The sequence below is a fragment of the Panthera leo genome, chromosome A3 (genome assembly GCF_018350215.1).
Source record: "Panthera leo isolate Ple1 chromosome A3, P.leo_Ple1_pat1.1, whole genome shotgun sequence".
In the NCBI taxonomy this organism is placed as follows: Eukaryota; Metazoa; Chordata; class Mammalia; order Carnivora; family Felidae; genus Panthera; species Panthera leo.
The window spans coordinates 74,497,889-74,510,426 of NC_056681.1; positions in this window are offsets into that span (position 1 = coordinate 74,497,889).

The window sequence follows — 12,538 nt, forward strand, 5'->3', positions numbered from 1 at the left end:
TGACCACCCTATTACATGGATTAGAAGCCACCAGAGGACCACACTTCTCCATACTTGGAAATTAATTTTTTAACTTATTCATTCAAAACAATTTCTCTAACACCTTTCAGTTCAAGGCACTGTGTTGGAGCTGCAGGTGATACCAAGGGTGAATCAAACATAGATGTTATTTGGGGTGCCTGGGTGGCACAGTTGGTTAAATGTCTGACTCTTGATCTTGGCTCAGGTCATGATCTCACAGTTGGTAAGTTCGAGCCCTGCATTGGGCTCTGCGCTGATGGTGAAGAGCCTGATTGGGATTCTGTCTTTCCTTCTCTCTGCCCACCCCCCACCTTGTGTGTGTGTGTGTGTGTGTGTGTGTGTGCGCGCACGTGCGCACGCGCTCTCTCAAAATAAATAAACAAAAATTTTTTTAAAAACATAAGATGCTATTCACTAAGAACCTACAGGCAGATGGGGCCAAACAGGAAACTACAATTCATAACTTACATAAAGGTTTACTTCTAAGTTGGTTATGAGTATAGGTAAAAATCATAACTAGAAAAATCACTAAGGAAGGCAACATTTTGGAGACCAACGTGTTGTCTTCAAAACACAGCATAGGCCATTCTCCAACTCTGGGACAGAATGCTGCTTCTGCAGTTGAGCCCTACGTGTGGCTAGCTTGCATTTAGGGATAATGTCTGAAAAACGTATATCTTTAAATACTGAAATCATATTCAGTGCCCAGGACATGGAAGATTCAAGGCTCCCAGCTCAGGCTCACTCAGTCATCTGTTCTTTGGGTAGAGTAGAGGGAGAGGTAGCACGGGGGAGGGTGTTGCTTGAACTATTTGAATAGGATTTCCTTCTCATCATGCTGTTACTCTCTTCATCTTTTGTTTGTTTATCTAAAAGTTTTTAAGGTCAATGGGTGCCTGATAATTTGAGACGTTTTTCTACAATGTGAAAGGTGATTAAGGTGTAAAGATAGACACAGGCAGGCAGCTCTGTGATGAATGAGAGAAATGTTAGCCAACTTCAAAATAACTGTAAAAATTGCCAAAAAGAGAAGATTTACCGGACTTTAATAATTTTTGTTTACTAATGTATCATTGTGTGTCAACTATACTAAAAAAACAAACAAACAAAAAAACCAGTGTGTATTTATGAGGAGTAAGATAAAATCCAAGAGTAACATGGTTTTGGAAGATTAAATGAAGTCAAAAAACGTATCAAAAGATTGACAAAATGTATACAAAGAGTTAGACATTAATGTATAAATGAAAGATTAGTGCATCTCTCTCCAAGGGCTCTGAAGTGAAAACTAAACATAGCAGAATCATGTTTCACCATAGCCTTGCTTAGACCATTGTGAATACCCTGCACTGAGCCAGACCCACAAAGACCTTCCAGCCAAGCAGGGAATTGCAAAGCTGATTGGCTTTAAGCCTCAGTACTGTTGGGACATGGCAGCCCCTGGCAGGGCTTCTGAACCTGAAAATTCCCTTTGCTATTTTTGCATCCTTTGTACTTTGCACACAGGCAAAACTCCATCCACACAGAACAGTCCTTTCAGGAACATTTGGCAAAGCCAAATTGGTCTTCCTTGATGCTGGCTCCATATGTGGAAACCGTCTCCATGGACTCATGTACCCCCATGGACTCATGTACCCGTGTGATTCCACCTGAGACTGACAGCATTCAAGAAGAAACAAATTCTGACTTTAAGAAGACGGAAAGGGCTTATTTTCCTATACATACCTTGTTGGCTTCAGTTGTTTTATGTTAACTTTTGGTGACTCAGACACTGGCCACCCCTAACACTTCAGCACCCAGGATAAGAGACTAACATACTGCTAAATATGTTTCTTTTTATTTATTTATTTTTTAATGTTTATTTATTTTTGAGACAGAGAGAGACAGAGCATGAATGGGGGAGGGGCAGAGAGAGAGGGAGACACAGAATCGGAAGCAGGCTCCAGGCTCTGAGCCGTCAGCCCAGAGCCTGACGCGGGGCTCGAACTCACGAACCGTGAGATCATGACCTGAGCAGAAGTCGGACGCTCAACCGACTGAGCCACCCAGGCGCCCCTATGTTCTTTCTTTCTACTGTCTGCTATGTACCTTTATCATGAGAAATAAAAAATAATGTGGGTAAAGCCATGTTTTTTACATGATAGAAAGTTGGCAAATGTTAAAGATGACTAAATTTAATTATTGTGCATGCCTTGGTATTATGGTATGGGCTAATGATGTTTGGATGAGTAATAAAATATACACATGTTTTATCAATTGTTGTTTTATCAATTTATTCTGTCAGATATCCTTTTCTCTTTATTTTAGCAAAATCACTACTTATATTGTTATACCTAATGCTGTTCATGATTTAAATGCTATTTACAGAAATGAGCTAAAGGATTAAAAGCAAAATATATTTGTACTCAAAAGTGTACAATTGATTATATTTTGTCAAAAATCTAAATTAAATTAAAAAAATAAAAACATTAAATTCATTTATGTCTTAAAAGTTACACTTAACTTCAAGATTTATTAAAAGTAAGTTAAAAATACAATTTGTAAATTGTAATTTACAAATATAACAATTCTTAAAAGTGGCATTTAAAATTTACTTTTAAATTCTGAGCATTTTTATAAACATAAAACTACTCATGATTCCAATGTTGAAAATTCATATGGCAGCTAAAATAAAGAGTTTTCATTATTCTTTACACATATTATGTTTAGACCTACATAAAGATAAATTTAAGAGTAACATGAATTGCTTAACATTGTAAAACATTCTTCAACCTCTGTCTGCAACTATTGAAAATATAGCACTAATTATATCTTCCAAATCACAGATTGGTACTTGAAGAGAAGTAACTCTTCATTCAATCTACCACATTTATTCTGAGAGGAAGGTTTGATAAGAGAATTAATTTGTCCTTTTTTTTTTTTCCTAAGTGATTTTGCTGCTCAAATTCTATTTTGCTCTTAAGCAATGTCCATTTGTGCCTTAGTGATGTCACAATCTATAAACCTTCACAGCATTCGGACACTGTTGCCTTTTGTTTTGAGGACATAGGACAAAAGATATGGGGAAGCCTAAATGGTATTAGTCATGAGACAGTAAGTTCAGGGTCTGGGTGGTACTATGCCAGTACCTACCGAGTGTCAAATCCTGAGTTGTGACAGAGGTGCTCATGTGTTTCTAATACAGTGTGTGTGGTGGGGGTATTGGTGTGGGTGTATGTGTGCAGGTGATTGTGTGTATGTAAGGAAGAGTTCTTGGTTCAGAGATAACATAGCCAGTGAGTACCCTGAGAGCAGGGATTCTGTTTCATTCATATTTGTACCCACAGTACTCAGCTCCGTGCCTGATGTTTCGCACATGCTCAATGGGCATTTGGTGAGTTAGTAGATAAAGCACTGCCTGATAAAACAAAGCTTCAGGAAGTGTAGCCTTCTCCTTTGATTCTAAAGTCATGCGCTATTCACATTTTAGTCCATCTCAGGGATGGAGATTCAGACCAGGGCAGACCCAAAGACTCTAATCCTAGAGTTCAACTACTACAGAACATCTGACCTAGGGACCGCCTATCATGATCCTAGATATAAATCTGAAGCCGTCCTATAGAGTCTCCTTCTATCTCATTAGCTGCATGTTATGTAGAGTTCCATCATTTCTTCTCTTTCTTATTTCTTATACGAAGACAGCATTTTGGCCTGTGTTTGTGTGTCTGGGGAGGAAAAAAAATAGAGCAGCTGGTGGAGGTTGTCTCCCTCTTTCTGAATCCAGTTCAACTTCAAGGCCCCTACTCAAACCTCCCTTATGAGCATTGGAAGAAGTGGAACCTCAACAAACTGAATCTAGATTGTGGACTGGTGAACCAAGCACTGGGCAGGAAGGAAGGAGACTTGGGTTTTATTCTTTCTCTCTTATTCATTGGCTTGGACTTAACTTCTTGGGAATCTCAGATTCCTCATCTATGAAATGAAGGGATTTGTACTAGATATGCAAGATCACACTTGTTCAAAAATTGTGTGATTTTTTTAAATAACATATTTGGGCAAAATATTTTTTAAGCTTTGCATATCATGATGAACTATGGCAAGGACCTTTTAGGACTGCGAGGTGGGCAGACAGCAGGTTGAATAGATGCTTCCAGTGTTTGTATAGCTTGTGGACTATGACTAAATGGTATTTGCTCAGTGACTCATTAAGAACAAAGAAAATCTACTTGAAAATCATTTATTCACTGCCGTCCATGTAAGGTGTTGTAGCTTCAGAGATGAAGAAGCCAGAGTTCCCGCTCTCAAGAAGTATGCAAACAGGGGCACCTGGGTGGCTCAGTCGGTTAAGCGTCCGACTTCAGCTCAGGTCATGATCTCACAGTTTGTGAGTTTGAGCCCCGCATCAGGCTCTGTGCTGACAGCTTAGAGCCTGGAGCCTGCCTCAAATTCTGTGTCTCCCTCTCTCTCTGTTCCTCCCCCACTCATGCTGTCTCTCTCTCTTCTTCAAAAATAAATAAAAACATAAAATTTTTTTTTTAAATATGCAAACAAATAACTTTAGTAGAATGTGATTATTGGCGTTACTGCGAGTTTTTCAAAGTATAGGAAGGAGGCACAAAGAACAAAGGGGTTCCTGCTACAGAAGAGGGCTGAGGGTGTCAGAGAAGGCCCCCAGGTGGGGAGATCCTGGAGGGGAGTACTAGGTGATTTTCATCTCTAAGCTCCCCAGTAGTACAGGAGCTATTTGAGCAGTAGCTTTTGATCAGTCTACTCTTTTTAGCAAACTGCTATGGTATCAATGATTGGAATTACTATAGAGGATGAGCCAGTGAGTGACAGACTTTGCTGTGGGCATTTGATGCATGTACTTTTCTATGGTAATGGATGGTTCAGGTTTCAAAGGGTGCATATTTTCCTGCAGTGGGCCCAAGGGAGGTCATACTGTTGAGCAGAGCCTTAGAGATGGATTTACGGGCACATTGCTCAAGCTCTTAGATTACTTGTCTCATTAGCAGTGGCGGGAATGGCTAGGGGTAGAGGAAGGAAGAGGTCAGAGATGCTTGGTATGCAAATGATTTCATAGTCATAGACTCAGGGCTCTGAGAGGAAGAAATTTCCATCTCTGCTTATGAATCATTTCAGCCAAGAAACTTAGTACTGAGTCTGCATATAGCAAATTCTCAAAAAATATTGTCTGCATCAATAGTCACTAAATGCCTACTATGTAACAAGAACTGCTGTAGGCACTTAATAAATATTTGTGAAATAAATTAATTTCACTTAACCAATAAAATGCAAAGGACAACCGAACAACCTATGTGAGCATTTGGTTGCCTCGAAATAGAAATGAAATATTGATTAACCTCTAACCACACATTATATAAATGCATCCCTCCCTGAATATGTAGCTTGCCCATGCCATCCAAGGGAACAATAACTTTTGCCTCTGTAAAATGTTTACTTGTTTGTTAAGTAAAGTAGGAAATGAGATTTGTTTGACTTTGTATCTCTACTGGGTACTCTGCTAGTGGTCTTTCTCTAATGGTTTTTCTCTTATATCAGACAAAAATATTTGGGGTCACATATGCAATACTATGGTACTAGAGACCAACAATTAATATTCTAAATAAATCAAAGGTAAACAGACTATCCTCTCAATAATAATGCTGGTATTCAGGTGGGGGGACTATAAACTAGGTAGACGTTTGAATTATTTCAGAACTCTAAGGGAGCAAAAACAAATGTGAACATCTTTGTATTATTCCTGGAAGGTTGAGAAAAGAAAAGACATTGTTCATTTCTTAATCTTTTATTATAAGGTTGTACTGTTATTAGTAAATGACATTTGCAAACTATAGTTTTTATTATGAATACTCACTTTTTTTTTTGTCACAGAAGAATAAAACATTCATCAGGCCTAGTCTTTAGCCATCTGATGAATGATTGGCATTTAGAAATCATGTCCAGTAAAGATAGAAAAGCTCCTTTTTTGTATGTCAGAGAACATTGTCTCCTCCAACATCACCCAGACCAAAATATCACAATTATGTGTCCAAGGTCTCCAGATCAACCCAAAGTCTACCTTTTGGACCAGCCCTTTTCCTTTCAAAGCATTCATAGAAAAAATGGATAGGACCCAGTAGAACAACCTTCTCTATTTGAAAATGGCCAAAGCAATTCTTAGAAATAAATTGGTAAAAGATAGTAATTACCTAGAAAATGAGAAATGGAGAGAATGAGACCTATCTATCTCCTTGCAGTCTCAACCAGCCTGTGCTTATCTAGGGAAGGAAAAAAGTTGCATTGGAGCAGAGTTTTAAGCAGCTAGGCTCATCTTCCGCTCAGATTACTAATGATGCTAATTCAGTATATTGAGCTCAAGGCCTATACCTGGACCAGATTTCCCTGCTGAAGGTTCAGGCCTTCCTTTGAACTTTGTTTTATCCTTTATCACCTTTCTCAATTTGAATCTCACCCATCCTCTTTGAGTTCTGAGTCCATTGCCTTTTCCAAGTGACGTTTCCTCACTCATTGGGTAGCAAAAAGGGCTCTCAATGTTTATGGGTGTTTCTGGGCATGAGACACTTTGCTGGCTGAGAGGTGAGCCCACAAGTTACAAACATGGTAGGAAAAGGTAGAGAGAAGGAAATTGCAATAAAAAAAACAGTGTTTACTATCAGATTCTTAAATATTTGGAGAACATTTAGAAGAATAAATGAGCTTCTAAAATTGTACAGTTTAAATTAATTGTGATGAAAGTGCTAAAATAAAAGTCAAGAGTCGCTTGTTCACCTGGGATTCAACTACAGGTTAAATAACAGGTATTTAATTTCTTAAAAAAACTTATTTGTGGTGAGTCAAAACTAATATAAGCTATTTTTTATCTCCCAAAACTGTGGTGTGAGTAAAGCTTGGTATTGTCCTCTTATGGCCTGCCTTTAATATTTATTTATAAATAAATATAAATATATGTATATATATGTACACATATATATGTGTGTGTATATATATACACACATATGTATGTATGTGTGTATATATAAGTCATATATATGTGTATATATATGTCATATATATATATATATATATATATATATATATATATATATATATGTATATGTGTATATATATCCCTAAGGGGTAAATAAAAATCTGTTCCTAGTATCCTGTTCCCTGAATATAAACTGTTATGGTATTTCTTGCTTGTAAGGACCCTTTGAGTTGCTCAAAGAGTAGACAGTACCTCGCTGTGGATGAAGAAGAGGACTGTCAAATACAACTTGAGTAGAAAGTGGGGGGATGCTTGGAAGATGCCTTAAAGCAGGGTATCAACCTTAAGTGAGCCTCAGAACCATATGGAGGACTCCTCAAAATACCCATCACTAGCCCTTATGCCCAAAGTATCTGGTTCAGTGGGTCTAAGATGAGACCCAGGCGTTTGCATTTCTAACAAGTTTCCAGAAGAGACTGAGCTGCTGGTCTAGAAAACCAGTGGGAAGCATTGGTCTCAAGTCTAGAGGGATATGAAAAGGAAAAATGGAGGAGTGGGACTGTCAGTACAACACAATGAGAAAGGTTGATTCATTTTGCATGCTAGCATTTTACTATAAATACATTTCCACCATTTTTCTATTTTTTAGTGTTTTGTTTTAAGATACAGTTTGTTTCTTTTGAGCATCAGGAACATTGTGCCTCCTTGACATTCCTCTTCTAGGAAAAGTTGAGTCCATTTGCCTTCAGGCTGCCTGTACTTGTAAGTCCACAATATGCCATCAATGGGGGTCACCAATAACTTGGACCCTGCAGAGGTAAGGACACTCATGCCCAACTAGGGCTCAGGAAGAACAGACCATTTTTGAAGTCCCCATGCCTTTAAAAAACATGTACTTTGTTTAAACAGTTTTGTCTAATTGTGGACCTCTCCTTTGGAGTTCATAATGAGTTTGTGGAATAAACTACATGGAGATAATTTGTAGGTGTTTGGTAATATAGGAAAGAAAAAAGAGCTTTCAGTGTGAGAAAACTTAGGGTAAATGATAAATCTATGGTCTGCTTGAGAGATGATGTAGAAGCACTGTGGCTAGAGGCATTTGGTTTGTGGGGTGATAATGTCTGTAACATCAGGGAGAGATGGGTCTCGGGCAGCAGAAAAAAGCTATCTGAAGAAAAAATATAAAATCTGAAATTGAGTGTCTTCTGCTTTGAGTGTGTAGAGAGATCAAGCAGTTCTTATTGTCATAGCTGGCATGTCGGGACTAATGTTGAGTTCACCAACTCGGCGATGTGGTCTGCTGTGAATTCTTTCAGATACCTGAAGCTCTATGCCGACTGGATAAGGGTCTCTTTCCAAGAGGAATTGTGTAGTTTTAGTGGTGAGCCTCTCAGGCACCTGAAATGCTTAAATTTCTCAGGCTGTGTTCAGAAGCTTGAAGATCATGTGTACTAGACCATGACAAATTCCCTAGCCCCTCCCAGATGGTTGGAACCATTTGGGTCTCAGGTCACAGTCCCTGTGCCTGAAGTGGCACTATCATCTCCTCTGCCTTAGATGACCATGGTGCTGGCCTGAGCAACTGGTACATTAAAAAGAAAGAGTTGTTGTTCCTAGAGGGTTTATGACTAGAAGAGTCACTGTGGTCTAGACTGGGAAGGAACTTTGCTCAGTCTAGTGACCCCCATTCTATCCATCAGAGTCACCTGAGTGAACAAGTGCATTCTGGAATATAAATGCACATTGGGATATTTGGGGCTAGTAGTTAGTCATCTTGATACTATTTGCCTTAATCAGATCAATATTTGGCTTAGGTAATTAAGATACTGGAGTTTCAAATTGGATTGGGAAAAGAAAGGAAAAAGAATAGAAAAAGGCATAGGCTTTTGAAATCAGTCACATCTTTAGGTCTCCAATTACAAAATCAAAACACAAACAGAACAATTAATATACTTGCTTCCCACTGATAGATGTCACTTCCTTTCATTCTTTGGGATGGATATTTAAATTTGGTTCAAGTTATATTGAAAAATAAATAAATAAATTTGGTTCAAGTTTAGACAATAATCTTCAAATAGATCATGATTTATTTTCCAATGTATCTTTATAAAGTACAAAATTTATATTTTATCCCTAATTTCAACGTGTTTAAGATTGCAAAATTGGAGGCATAACAAAACAAATCTTGAAATTCCACTTACTTTGGATTTCCCAGAAAGTGAAATCGAGATGCTTATTCAAAACAGCAGAAATAGATCCAACATCCTTAAAACACAGAAGGCTATTTTTAGAATGTACCAGTTCATAGATACAGACAAAATCTCAGTAATATGTTCCTAGGGAAAACACAGAAGATAAAATGTTTCTCTTAGTTGTTATTTATACTTTGGTATTTATCATCTGTCTATCTATTGATCAATCCAGCGATCTACCAATCGATGTATTTGGGTCCACAACTGGGAGGGAAGCATCTTCTCGCTGCACAACTGACTGGTAGGAGTGGCAGGAGGATAGGGCACTGAGCCCATCCTGATGTGCATTGTCTCCTTTCCTACAATGTGCAGTGATCTGCCTGGATGGTATGTGTGGGGAGGCCACAGTTATACAATTTTGTCCCTAATTGGACCAACAAATTAGTTTAAAAAAATTCTGGCCAAGACCTAACCCCATTTTCCATCCAGCCTTATCAGTTTATGAGTTTATACTGTGTTATGACTCTTTGACTTTTGTGTCTTCTTTCTTTTAATGAGTTCCAAATTCACAGCAGACTTAAGGAGGTGAGCAGTCATCACCCTAAAACTCCAAGAGACAGTGCTGCTGAGATTCCTTGAAGAAAGTCATTTTAAGAATTACTCTTTATAGGGTTCCTGAGTGGCTCAGTAGGGTCCAGCTCCTGATTTTGGTTCAGGTCACCATCTCATGGTTTGTGGGATCGAGCCCCACATCGGTCTCCACATCAGCACAGAGCCTGCTTGGGATTCTCTCTCTCCCTCTCTCTCTACCCCTTCCCCCCCATAAGTAAACATTAAAAAAAAGAATTTCTTTTTATGATAGAGCTTTATTTTTCTTCTACTCCTTAGTGTGTTCATGAGTAGAGAAGAAGGGGTGTAAGAACCTCACTATTTACTTGACTCCTATTCTACCCCATCCTCATCTATGCCCTACTATAGCTACCCACATCACACTGCTTTTCCACCTCTATCCTCCCTTCCCTGTCTCTGTACCACCAGGTACTATGTTTTCTTTTTCACCATCTTTTGACCTTTTCTAAATTCTTTCTTTCTGTCTTAACCCATACAAATTTTCTGGCTCACTTACTTTGAGCTAAGAGTGTCATTATTTACCCCCTTCAAGTGGGATTTATCGCATTCTGCTTTGCAAGTTCACCTACAACTGTGTATTGTAGTTGTAGTTTGGATTGTCTTTGTGTTGTAACATTCTGTTGTTATATAACAAGGCCTGAAAACTCTTTGGAGGCAGGCACTTGGATTTATACTCACTAGTGTGTCTCAATGCTTTAGAAATATTAGGTACTTCATGAATATTAGTTGGTTGATTTACCTACTGGACAGTCTTTGCCGTGCTGTTTTAGGGTAAATGTTAGAAAAATGGGGTCTCTGACAGGTGATTGATTCATTTTAGCCAATAGTTTCAAAATATGCAAACTTGGGGTGCCTGAGTGGCTCAGTCAGTTAAGCGTTTGACTTTGGCTCAGGTCATGATCTCATGAGTTTGAGTCCCGCCTCGGGCTCTGTGCTGACAGCTCAGAGCCTGGAGCCTGCTTCACATTCTGTGTCTTCCTCTCTCTCTGCCCTTCCCCACTTGCATTCTCTCTCTTTCTCAAAAATAAACGTTAAAAAATAAATAAAATATGCAAACTCTTATTAGTTTTACCTTCAATAAGTTGCCATTGGAGGCTGAAAGAAAGTTGTTTCTATTTTGACTTAATACAAATAATAGTATATTCTTGAGTCCACAATACAAGAGTCATCAAGCTAAACATTTCTAGATATTAATCTCATTTAATCATTACTTAATTGTGATGCTGCTGCCGTCATTATCCATGACTCGCTAAGGAATCTGGGGTTCCAACATATTGCCAGGTTGTAGGTATCAGAGCTGGGATTTGAACTTGAGTTCAAAGCCCCAACTTCTAGCCATGCTGCCGGAAAGCTTTTCTATGTCTACTCTCAAGAGGCTGCTGAGGCATTCAGCAGGTGTTTTGTGCTCTTCAGCTGTGGTGTTAACCGGAGGAAATGTGTAGGATGCTAGTCTGGTGGTTGAGAATATTGTTCTGAGATCAGCTGGGCCAGGGCTTGATTCTCCTCCTCATTACATAAAAGCTGGGCAATCAGGAATGGGTTCCTTAACCTTTCCAATTCTCAATTCCATCATCTAAAATATCAAGATAGTAATTCTCTCAAATGAGATAATGCTAACAAAACACTTAGCACTGAGCCTTAAGTGCTCAAGAAATGTGAGCCGTTATTATTACAATTATAATCCTGCTGCAAACTACTAACGATTACATTAGTGAAGGAGGTGAGGAAATCAGCCACTGGAGTCCTGTGTAAAAGAGATACTTGGAAGGACTGACAGAACTGCAGTCTCCCCAGGGGCTTAGAAATCTATGGCATACCAATGTTTTCTGAAAACTTTATTCTTTTCTTTAGACATAAGAGGAATTGCATGGCACCTGCCAGTTAACTCAGTGAGGCTGCCGGTGGATCAATAAAGTCATACATTTATGGACAAGAAAAGATATGGGGAAATAAAATACAAGCAAGTGTACATGTGACACACACAGCCTCCCCACGTGCTATTTCACTCCCTCTGTCTAGGGTTTTAGCTGAGCCTTGTGCACCGCATGTGGAGAGCTCTGAGGCTTCTGTGTGGAATGCTGTCCACAGGGAAGAAGGTAAGTCAGGAGTAACAAGTCTCATTACATGGCACCAGAAAATTTGGAGAGCTTTTTTCTCTTTTACCCTTTCTGTGTTTCTTTAGGTTCTGGGCTTTGCTGAATGAACTTAGGTCTGTGATGGCTTTATATTTGAATGACTGTAGTACCAGAAAAAAACATCATCTATAGAGTGAGCAGATCTGGCTTGGGATCCCTACTCTCCCACTCACTAACTTAGTGACCTTGGGGACATCCCTGACTGGGCTGAGCCCCTGTCGTCCCTAAAGTGGGGAGCACAGTGATGTCACTTCCCTTTAACGCCCAGGATTGTCATCATGGTCAAGGAAGGCATGGGTGTGAAGTCCTGAGCTGCCCCAACATTTTACTGAAAGAGGTCATACAACTGCTTTGCACCTTTGTCGCTCACTGATTCTCTTTTCTTTGGATACTAATGAACTTATAGGATATGTTCTCTTGTTCCCTTTGCTATTTCCTCCTAACCTTCCCCATCCTAAGTCTGTAAAAAAGAATAGGAAAGTTTAAGGACTGAAAACACTCATCAGCATATTTGTGCTGTTGGCCTTCACCTGCCAAGGCTGAGCGAGCATCTTGGTCCAGCCACGACCCAGCTGCCCTCCTCTACCCACCAT